Source organism: Chrysemys picta, chromosome 13, assembly GCF_011386835.1.
Source record: "Chrysemys picta bellii isolate R12L10 chromosome 13, ASM1138683v2, whole genome shotgun sequence".
Lineage (NCBI taxonomy): Eukaryota > Metazoa > Chordata > Testudines > Emydidae > Chrysemys > Chrysemys picta.
Window position 1 is genome coordinate 13,301,837 of NC_088803.1, and position 11,942 is coordinate 13,313,778.

The window sequence follows — 11,942 nt, forward strand, 5'->3', positions numbered from 1 at the left end:
AGCTTGGTGCTTCGGGCCTTTGCCGAGGATGTGGGTGAGCTGAGTTTGAATCCCTGCTCCCCTGTTTTCAAGCAGGAAATCCAGAGATCAGCCCCCACTGGCTTTGGGGGGAGAGGGTGAGGCCTTCCGGCAGAGTGTGGGTGGGGCCACAGCCAGAGTTAGGGGGAATTAGCTTCCCCTGGCCTATTATTACTGCCACCATGGCCCTAATGACTAGGCTATTCTGGTGTGGGTGAGTCTTGTTCTTTGAAAAAAATTTAGTAGGCCTTAGTTTCATCCTGAGGCAGAACAGGCTGGGAAATCTGTTTTCCACTCAGTGCTAGCGAAGAACTATTTTGTGCCACATATTTCTCTTCAGGGCCATTTGGATATCCCTGTTCCTCAGGCTATAGAGAAAAGGGTTCAACATGGCAGGCAAAACAGTGTAAAACAGGGAGAGAAGTTTACCGCCATCTGGAAATCCACTGGACCTTGGTCGTAAATAAAGGAGGATGCCAGAACCATAGAATAAAGTCACAACAATGAGGTGGGAGGAGCAGGTGAAGAAGGTTTTCCTCTTGCCCTCAGTTGATGGCATCATGAGGATGATGGTGATGATCCAGATATAGCACAACAGGATCCAGGCAAAGGGCACCATTCTAAAGAAAGTGACCATGCTGTACCTCAAAGTTTCATTCATGGAGGTGTCAGCACAGGCCAGCAACAGCAGAGGAGCTGGGTCACAGACGAAATGGTTGATCTCTTTGGAGCTACAGAAGGGTAAGGTGAACACCAAACTGGTCTGCACTACTTGGGCCAGGATGCCTTCTTGTTCATAATCATGGGATAACACAGGGCATATTGCCATGTATCGGTCATACCCATAGTGGCCAGAAAGGAAGACTGCATGCTCCCGAAGCAAAGGAAGGATCACATTTGCATGGCACAGCCAGCAAAGGAGATGTGTTTATCCCCTGAGATGAGGCTCACCAGCATTTTGGGGACAGTGACAGAGGTGTAACCGACCTCTAAGGCAGACAAGTTAGAGAGGGAAAAGTACATGGAGGTGTGAAGGGCGGGATCCACCAAAGTTACAAGGATAATGAGGAGGTTGCCCATCACAGTGACCAGATAAATGGCATAAAGGAATGAGGTGCCCAAATCTCATTGAAATTAAGAAGTATAAATTTCTTAGGTTCCTTTGAAAATCCCAGCCTGATAGAAAGGGTAACAGAATTTGTCTTTTCAAGTTAGGGGTACTCATTTGTGACTAACGTATAATTGACCAGAGGGGTAGAATCTGATGCACAGTCTTTTATTTCCTCATCATTCAAGCCCACTTATAATGGCTGTGATTTAGAATAAATACTTTGGCCAGCTCTAGTTATGAGTTGAGTTGAGGGAGAAAAGTGATTCTGTTTCATGAAAGATTTCAATATTTTGAAATTGGGTTTTGTTCCAAATGAAAACCACCATTTTTGACATTTTCTGTGGAAAGAAATAGAACCCCATTTTCAGGGCTGTGTGGCTGCTGGGCTTCCTTAGAGCCAAAGACCTTTGAAGAAAAGCATCCAATCCTGGTTGATAGAAAACCTGGAGATGGTTGATACACCATGTAATAGCTGTCTCTGTTTGTCTTCCAGTTGTACACTTATGAAGAAATGATTAACTTGAATCGAATGGTGGTGACTGAGTTTCTTCTCCTGGCAGATTTTACTCTTTGTGGCACTGTTGGCCATTTATCTGTGTCCTGCTGGCAGCCACTTCTTGGACTCTCGGCATCCCGGCCCAGGTAGCGCAGACTAGTTTGGTGTTCACCTTACCCTTCTGTAGCTCCAAAGAGATCAACCATTTCGTCTGTGACCCGGCCCCTCTGCTGTTGCTGGCCTGTGCTGACATCTCCATGAATGAAACTTTGACGTACAGCCACCCTCTTAGTGAAAAAGTTTTTCCTAATATCCAACCTAAACTGCCCCCACTGCAACTTGAGACCATTGCTCCTTGTTCTGTCATCTGCTACCACTGAGAACAGTCTAGATCCAGCTGCTTTGGAACCCCCTTTCAGGTAGTTGAAAGCAGCTATCAAATCCCCCCTCATTCTTCTCTTCTGCAGACTAAACAATCCCAATTCCCTAAGCCTCTCCTCATAAGTCCTGTGTTCCAGCCCCCTAATCATTTTTGTTGCCCTCCACTGGACGGTTTCCAATTTTTCCACATCCTTTTTGTAGTGTGGGGCCCAAAACTGGACACATTACTCCAGGTGAGGCCTCACCAATGTCAAATAGAGGGGAATGATCACGTCCCTCGATCTGCTGGTAATGCCCCTACTTATACAGCCTAAAATGCCGTTAGCCTTCTTGGCAACAAGGGCAAACATTGACTCATATCCAGCTTCTCGTCCACTGTAACCCTTAGGTCCTTTTCTGCAGAACTGCTGCCTAGCCATTCGGTCCCTAGTCTGTAGCAGTGCATGGCATTATTCCATCCTAAGGGCAGGATTCTGCACTTCTCCTTGTTAAACCTCATCAGGTTTCTTTTGACCCAATCCTCTAATTTGTCTAGGTCCCTCTGTATCCTATCCCTACCTTCCAGCGTATCTACCACTCCTCCCAGTTTAGTGTCATCTGCAAACTTGCTGAGAGTACAGTCCACGCCATTCTCCAGATCATTAATAAAGGTATTGAACAAAACTGGCTCCCGGACTGACCCATGGGGCACTCCGCTTGATACCGGCTGCCAACTAGACATGGAGCCATTGATCACTACCCGTTGAGCCTAATGATCTAGCCAGCTTTCTATCCATCTTATAGTCCATTCATCCAGCCCATACTTCTTTAACTTGCTGGCAAAGAATACTGTGGGAGACCGTATCAAAAGCTTTGCTAAAGTCAAGGAATAACACATCCACTGCTTTCCCCTCATCCACAGACCCAGTTATCTCCTTATAGAAGGCAATTAGGTTAGTCAGGCATGACTTGCCCTTGGTGAATCCATGCTGACTGTTCCTGATCACTTTCCTCTCCTCTAAGTGCTTCAGAATTGATTCCTTGAGGACCTGCTCCATGATTTTTCCAGGGACTGAGGTGAGGCTGACTGGCCTGTAGTTCCCCAGATCCTCCTTCTTCCCTTTTTTAAAGATGGGCACTACATTGGCCCTTTTTCAGTCATCCAGATGCTCCCCGATCGCCATGAGTTTTCAAAGATAATGGCCAACGGCTCTACAATCACATCCACCAACTCCTTTAGCACACTCGGATGCAGCGCATCCAGTCCCATGGATTTGTGCTCATCCAGCTTTTCTAAATAGTCCCGAACCACTTCCTTCTCCACAGACGGCTGGTCACCTCCTCCCCATGCTGTGCTGCCCAGTGCAGCAGTCTGGGAGCTGACCTTGTTTGTGAAGACAGAGGCAAAAAAATTATTGGGTACATTAGCTTTTTCCACATCCTCTGTCACTAGGTTGCCTCCTTCATTCAGTAAGGGGCCCACCCTTTCCTTGACTTTCTTCTTGTTGCTAACATACCTGAAGAAACCCTTCTTGTTACCCTTAACATCTCTTGCTAGCTGCAACTCCAAGTGTGATTTAGCCTTCCTGATTTCACTCCTGCATGCCTGAGCAATATTTTTATACTCCTCCCTGGTCATTTGTCCAATCTTCCACTTCTTGTAAGCTTCTTTTTTGTGTTTAAGATCAGCAAGGATTTCACTGCTAAGCCAAGCTGGTCACCTGCCATATTTATTATTCTTTCTACACATCGGGATGGTTTGTTCTTGCAACCTCAATAAGGATTCTTTAAAATACAGCCAGCTCTCCTGGACTCCTTTGCCCCTCATGTTATTCTCCCAGGGGATCCTGCCCATCAGTTCCCTGAGGGAGTCAAAGTCTGCTTTTCTAATGTCCAGCGCCCATATTCTGCTGCTCTCCTTTCTTCCTTGTGTCAGGATCCTGAATTCGACCATCTCATGGTCACTGCCTCCCAGGTTCCCATCCTCTTTTGCTTCCCCTACTAATTCTTCCCTGTTCGTGAGCAGCAGGTGAAGAAGAGCTCTGCCCCTAGTTTGTTCCTCAAGCACCTGCACCAGGAAATTGTCCCCTACACTTTCCAAAAACTTCCTGGTTTATCTGTGCACCACTGTATTGCTCTCCCAACAGATATCAGGGTGATTAAAGTCTCCCGTGAGAACCAGGGCCTGCGATCTGGTATCTTCTGTTAGTTGCTGGAAGAAAGCTTTGTCCACCTCTTCCCCCTGGTCTGGTGGTCTATAGCAGACTCCCACCACGACATCACCCTTGTTGCTCACACTTCTAAACTTAATCCAGAGACTCTCAGGTTTTTCTGCAGTTTCATACTGGAGCTCTGAGCTGTCATACTGCTCTCTTACATACACTACAACTCCCCCACCTTTTCTGCCCTGCCTGTCATTCCTGAACAATTTATATCCATCCATGACAGTACTCCAGTCATGTGAGTTATCCCACCAAGTTTCTGTTATTCAATAACATCATAATTCTTTGACTGTGCCAGGACTTCCAGTTCTCCCTCCTTGTTTCCCAGGCTTCTTGCATTTGTGTATAGGCACTTAAGATAACTCGCTGATTGTCCCGCTTTATCAGTATGAGACAGGAGTCTTCCCCTCTTGCGCTCTCCTGCCCGTGCTTCCTCCCGGTATCCCATTTCCCCACTTACCTCAGGGCTTTGGTCTCTTCCCCCCGGTGAACCTAGTTTAAAGCCCTCCTCATTAGGTTAGCCAGCCTGCTTGCGAAGATGGTCTTCCCTCTCTTCGTTAGGTGGAGCCCATCTCTGCCTAGCACTTGTCCTTATTGGAACATCATCCCATGGTCAAGGAATCCAAAGCCTTCTCTCTGAAACCACCTGTGTAGCCATTTGTTGACTTCCACGATTCAACGGTCTCTACCTGGGCCTTTTCCTTCCACAGAGAATATGGACGAGAACACCACTTGTGCCTCAAACTCCATTATCCTTCTTCCCAGAGCCAGGCAGTCTGCACTGATCCGCTCAAGGTCATTCTTGGCGGTATCATTGGTGCCCATGTGGAGAAGCAGGAAGGGGTAGCGATCCGAGGGCTTGATGAGTCTCAACAGTCTCTCCATCACATCATGAATCCTAGCTCCTGGGAAGCAGCAGACCTCTCGGTTTTCCCAGTCGGGATGGCAGATAGATAGATGACTCAGTCCCCCGGAGGAGGAGTCCCCGACCACCACCACACACCTCCTTCTCTTGGGAGCGTTGGTTGTGGAACCCCCATCCCTAGGACAGTGCATCTCATGCCTTCCTATCGGTGGATTCTCCTTCTGCTCCCTTCCCTGAGATGTATCATCTAATCCACTCTCTGCATTAGTACCTGTGGAGAGAACATGAAAATGATTGCTCACCTGTATCTACATTGCTGGTACATGGATGCTCCTCTTTCTTCTTCTGATGGTCACATGCTGCCAATTTCCTTCACCCTCCTTCTGTCCCTGCTGCGCAGCCTGCTCTGAATCTTCAGAATGTTGTGCCGGTAGAAGCATATCCTGATGTCTGTCCAGGAAATCTTCATTTTCTCTTATGCAACACAGGGCTGATACTTGTTTTTCCAGACCTTGAACCTTCTCTTCCAATATGGAGACCAGCTTCCACTTTGTACAGACAAAGTCGCTTCTGTCCTGTGCAAGAAAGATAAACATGGCACATCCTGTGCAGGTCACAACAGCTGATGGCTCACCATCCATATCACCTTCCTTCTAAGATCTTCCTCAGCTGTTGCAGCTACTCCTCAGAGGATCTTGCAAGTTGATCGCCTCTGCGGCTCTTTCAGGAAGCAGTGTGGCTAGGGACTGTAGTGTGGCCATGTGGATAGTCTTTAAAGAAGCATGGATGCCAGTGATAGGAAAAAAACCTACTGGGCTATTATTTGTCAAATAAATATTTGCCAGGATTTTAGGGGGCCCAGTTTGAGACACTTTAAAAGGGCCTGATTTCCAGAAAGAGCTGAGAACATCTAAACAGAGAGGCCTGGTTGATTGTAGCTTTGTATCTATGCATGTGAGAGACAGAAAGAAGCAGACCGCAAGAGAGGCAGGGGTTAGCATAGCCTTGGGATAAAAACAAGAGACAGAACTACTTTTGGGCACAGGACCCAATGGAAAGGCAGACTTGGATTGCCGAATGAGGAAAGTGCCCTCTGCACATTCTTTGTAAATAAACAGGATTCTCTACAAACATCTCTGACTTTTATCATTGATTTCTGCTACCTGTGCCGGCCAAGGAACAATGGTGTTTAAATTTATTTCTCCATGTTGACTGCTGAAGCCTCCCTGCCCCACTCGTGCTAAAGTTTTCCCCCTCTTGGGGTGTGACCCTATGCCCAGAAAGACCCTTCATATTGTAAACTGTCCAGGGTTCATCTCTGTGTCTTGTACTTAATAAATAACAAAAGTGAGGCATAGAGAGGTTAAGGGACATACTCAAGGTCACCAGCAAGTCAGAGGCAAAGGCCGAAATCGAGCCTTTTGATAGGAGAGGCCTATCCTGGAACACAATCCAATGCTTTTACCTTGACACAGTGTTACCTATCATCAGTTATTATCCACGGTGTCCCGAATCCTCAGGGTTCATAGCAAAGGTTGGGCCTGGAGTTGGTCCACAATTTGCTGAATGACCAGTTTTCCTCTCAGTTTGCTGATTCAACAAAATGCAAAATGTTTCATGGGAACATACCAATTTTGGCACATTTTTTATGACAAATGAGTGCGGTATTTTATTTCTGTAACTTCAAAGCACGTCAATTCGACTATCATCTCAAGTTTAATAGACTAGAATAGAACCAAGTAGAAATGATAAAGTAAAAAAGGAAGTGCTTTATTGATATCCCAACAAAACACGTCAATATTTTGATAAGCTTCTTTAACTGTCTCCAAAATGATATTTGTCAGAATTTTGCTGCCAATGTTGCTGTTTCATTATGATCTGGGATGAAAGGCAATTTCAGAATGTCAGTATTGCCCATGGAATGGAAATTCTGAGTTTTGACCAGGTCACATTGTTGAAAGAAGAGAAATAAATGAAGCACTTCCTCTTATTCACAATGGGGGTGGAGGGCCAGTACTTTTGCTCTATCTTGCTAAACCCCATTGCCCTTCCAGCCATAGGATAGAACCCAGGAGTCCTGATGCTAAGACCCCCCTTCTCTAATCCACTAGACCCCAGGCCTTTCTCCGAGCTAAGATACAACCCAGGAGTCCTGGCCTCCATTGCTCTAACTGTTGGACCCCACTCCCCTCCTTCACTTCTGTAATCACTAGACAGCACTATTTCCCACAAGGACATATAGCTGCAGGCTTTTATGGATAGTTTTTTCATTGTCTCATAATTATCTGCTGACTCTCTTTCCCCCAGACTCTCCCTATGAAGGAGACAGGCAGTGGAAACCTCACCACCATCTCCCACATCCTCCTCCTGGGATTTGGGAACCTCAAGGAAAAGTGGGTCCTGCTCTTTACTGGCTTCCTAGCTGTCTATATCATATCCATGGCCGCCAACCTCCTCCTGATGGTGTTGGTGGTGCTGGAAACCCCATCTCCAGACCCCTATGTATTTCTTCATCCTCTCCTGCCTGGAGATTGTCTCCACCTCCAGCATCTCCCCTGTGATGCTCACTGGTCTCCAGACAGGCAATGTGATGATATCTCTTGGCAGCTGCCTTGCGCAGCTCTATCTCTTCGGCTCCCTGGCCACCGTGGAGTGCTTCCTGCTGGCAGCCATGTCTTATGACCAGTATTTGGCCGTGTGCCGCCCACTCCACTACCCTTCCCTCATGGACAGCAGGGTCTGCAGGCAGCTGGTGGTTGGCTCCTGTGTGGGCAAGTTCCTGTTCATGGGGATAGTGTCACTGTCACTTATAGCCTTGAGCTTCTCTGGGCCCTGCGAGATAGACCACTACTTCTGTGATTTCCAGCCCCTCCTGGAGCTCTCCTGCACCTTCACCTCCAAGGTCCAGATGGTCACTGTCAGGTTTCCCTTCCCACTCTGAACTCTGGGGTACAGATGTGGGGACCTTCATGAAAAAACCCCTAAGCTTATTTCTATCAGCTTAGGTTAAAAACTTCCCCAAGGTACGAATCCTTCCTTCTCCTTGGATGGTATTGCTGCCACCACCAAGTGAGTTAGATAAAGATTTAGGAAAAGGACCACTTGGAGTTCCTGTTTCCCCAAAATATCCCCCCAAACTCCTTCACCCCCTTTCCTGGGGAGGCTTGAGAATAATCTACCAACCAGATTGGTAAATAAAGTGAGCACAGACCAGACCCTTGGGTTTTTAGGACACTAAAAACCAATCAGATTATTAAAAAACAGAACTTTATTATAAAGAAAAAAAGTAAAAGAAGCACCTCTGTAAAATCAGGATGGGAGGTAATTTTACAGGGTAATAAGATTTAAAACACAGAGGGTTCGTGTAATGGTCCCTTGCTCTCCTGGTCGGAGGAAGGCCACTCAGCCTCAATCCAGGGACTGGTCAGTTTTCTCTGGCTGCCCTGCTGTTTTGGGGAGCAAGGGGGAGAGGCGCGGAGCCCTCCCCCTCACCCATCTGCTCCCCCCTACTTCCACCCCCACCGGTGCCCCCTTCACCACCCCTGGACCTACTCTTCGCCCCTCGACATGGCTGTTTGCTTCCCCACTTTTCACCACCTGGGACTGTTTGCAGCAGTGAGGAGCAAGAGACTGAGTTACACAAGCACACGTGGGCGCACGTGCTTCCTTACCTTGGACTTCCCTTCCCCCAGCTGTGTTTGGCTGGTGGTGTCACCTCCCTGCTGTCCCCCCAGCCTCCCTGTGTTAGTTTGCCCCTACCCTCCCTCTGTAGCCTGCCCCTCCCACTGCTTGCTTTGACCCTTTGGGAGTTTCCCTTTCTGTTGGTTTGCCTGCCGTGCCCTGACTCAGTGTTTGTTAGTTTGCCTGCCCCGCCCCAGCCCTTCAGTGTTTGCTACCTGCCCTGCTGCAGCATAAACACACCCCTGAGTGCAGCAAGTTTCAGCGCTGTAAAGTGCCAGTGTAGAAAGTGCACCAGCGCTGGGAGCTACGCCCCTCGCAGAGGTGGTTTTTTTAGAGTGCGGGGACAGCTCTTTCCCATCGCTGTGCCGTGACTACAGAAGTCATGTTAAAACGCTGCCACGGCAGCTCTTTAACATTGCCAGTGAAGATGTGCCCTAAGTTACTAGATCCCCTCTGGAGGAAGACTCACCAGGCTGCAGCAGCCAGCTCTGATGGAAGCCTTTAGGAAGGGTCAGAACAGCGATAGGAAAAACGAAAGGGTGGACACTAAGACCCGGGGGTGCTCCAAATTTTCAGGTGCCCTACACAGCTGCATATGTCTAAGGACAGTCCTGCTGGTGGCCACACTCCCCAGCCACCTCTGGCTAACCCAGTGCTATGGCCTCCTCCGCTCACGCTAACCCACCTCCCTGGCCTGCTCATCACAACCCCAGGCCTTGCTATACCACCATCTCATCCTGCTCCATCCCCGTTAAGACACCATCCTCACCTTCTCCATTCTGGCTTCCTCACAGCCCTATCCTGCTCCACCAGTGCTAATCCATCTTCTCATCCAGCTGCTCTCCCTGCCCTAACCCACTGCCCCCACCTGCTCCACCCATGCTAACTCACTGTCTGGCTGATAGCAGGGGGCGATTTGTCAGGATTGAAGGCCATTGGCAGAGATACAGAGGCTTGGGTGGGGAGAAATAAGCCATGAAATATTGCCCATAGTATGTACAATGTGATTTGACAATACTTTGTGAAATAAGCTGATTTTTTCTATGTGTACAGGAAGGCAACGGAGCTAGAGTCTTGGTTCCTATGTTTGTTTGTTTGTTTCTTAATTACTCGCTAGAGTATTTATTGAAACAATACCTCAGGGAGAAAAAGAGTTTGTTCCATTTGAAGAAATAACCCCATCCCAACAATTCTTTTTAATATTTTTGAGTTCCATGAAGAGACTTAATCAAATGTAACTCCATGTTAATGCATTGTGTGTGCTCTGGGACCTATAGTGCTAACAGATCATGAAGATTCTCCCTTAGCTCTAGGGAAATGGTCTGTGGAGGGAACTGAGGCTAGATTGGAACATCTAGAGTGTAGGACTTGAAACAATGTTGGGGGTATGAAAAATTAGCCACAGAGAAACAAACAGTCTTCTTGGGTGTTCTCCAGAATCTCAGATTTCATTTGGGGAAGGGGACAGGGAAATCTGTTGCTGTTATGGTAGAGAAGGAAACCTTCAAAATGTGATTGGAGAGTGACTGATGAAGGGAAGTCTGCTTGAATTTGCAGAGAGCCTGAAGCAATAGTTTTTGGTGTGAAATGTCCCATTCATTTCCATGTGTCAGATGCCATTCCTCAGTCCCCTCTGCGCTAGCCATACCATAGGGATGGATTGGAACTGGTGCCTTAAAGGGAGAAGGTCTATATCTCCGGGAAGGGGAGACCCAGAGTGTGGGGGTACTGTGGTGGGCAGAACCCCAAGGGTAAAGGGCACTGGGGTCCAGGAGGGAAACTGGGGCCTGAGGCAGAAGCGACACCTGCCAGCAGGTTGTGCTTCAAGTGCTGGAATCAAGCTAATTCCCAGAGCAACCAGCAGGAATCACCATGGTGGTGAGTCTGCGATCTGCTACAGAGACCTAGAGGTGAAGGCTCTGTATTCCATTCCCCAGATGCTCTGAGTGCTAAAGCTAACTGGTGGGGGGGGGAAATGTCTATCATACTGGCCTCATTTCTAAATGGCTAGAAAACAGATTTGCCACATGTGCTACGAACATTGTCAAGTTTTTAGGAATGGAGTTTTTGCAGCCAGCCAGTCAATCTGTGGAACTCTTTGTCAGAGGATGTTGTGAAGGCCAAGTTTATAACAGGGTTCAAAAAAGAATTAGCTTAGTTCATGGAGGATAGGTCCATCAATGGCTATTGGCCAGGGATGGTGTCAATAGCCTCTGTTTGCCAGAAGCTGGGAATGAGAGACCTGGGATGGATCACTTGGTGATTATCTACTCTGTTCATTCCCTCTGAAGCACCTGGCATTGGCCACTGCTGGAAGACAGGATACTAGGCTAGGTGGACCTTTGGTCTGACCTGGAATGGCCGTTATTATGTTCTTAAATATTCTAGTACCACCTCCCTACCCACACACACACATATAACCATTAGTTAATGTTCATACAAACAAGAGCACAAGTAACTTTATTTAAGTTAATAAACTTAATTTCAGTTAATTTCATTTATTATAGCTGGATTATGCGGCATGGGGCTACTAATATGAATCATCTAATAAAAACTGACTGAGCTACTTCATAGGTTAAAGTAACAGTTTAGTTAATATAGACAAACTAAAACTACAACTACACACGATCCTACACAATTGATAAAATATACCAAGGCTATTGTCCAAAATAAGGGTTTTAAACCATTTCTGATACCATTAGGGAAGCTGGCTTGTATTTGAAAGTGAGACAAACCCAACACTGTTATTATTTCCTTTGGGTCACGGCCCTTTTCCTTTTTCACTCAGTGAAACAGGAGAGTTAAAAATGTGGGTCCTTCCATCCTACAAGGTCCACTCTCAATCTCAAAGCTATATATTTAGGATTGGAAGGTTTAGATTTTTATCTGTAAATGTCAATTTCACTGCATACACACACTGATGAAAAAATACTTCCAGCAATAAAAATAGAAATTCACAGCTCGCCAAAGAAAACTGCTGCTTGAAAACTTATTTGAGTGTGATTTAGGGATATTCACTTTGTATATTTTGACATATGATGTTGACTGTGTTTTAACGGTTATAGAGCTTTACCTTTCTAAATTTCATCTGTAGTCATTAAATAATTGTCTGTCCTATTATGCAATGATGAAAATGTAAATTGATAATCTAAAAAATGCTTAAAAGTCAACATTGATTTATCCATCAAA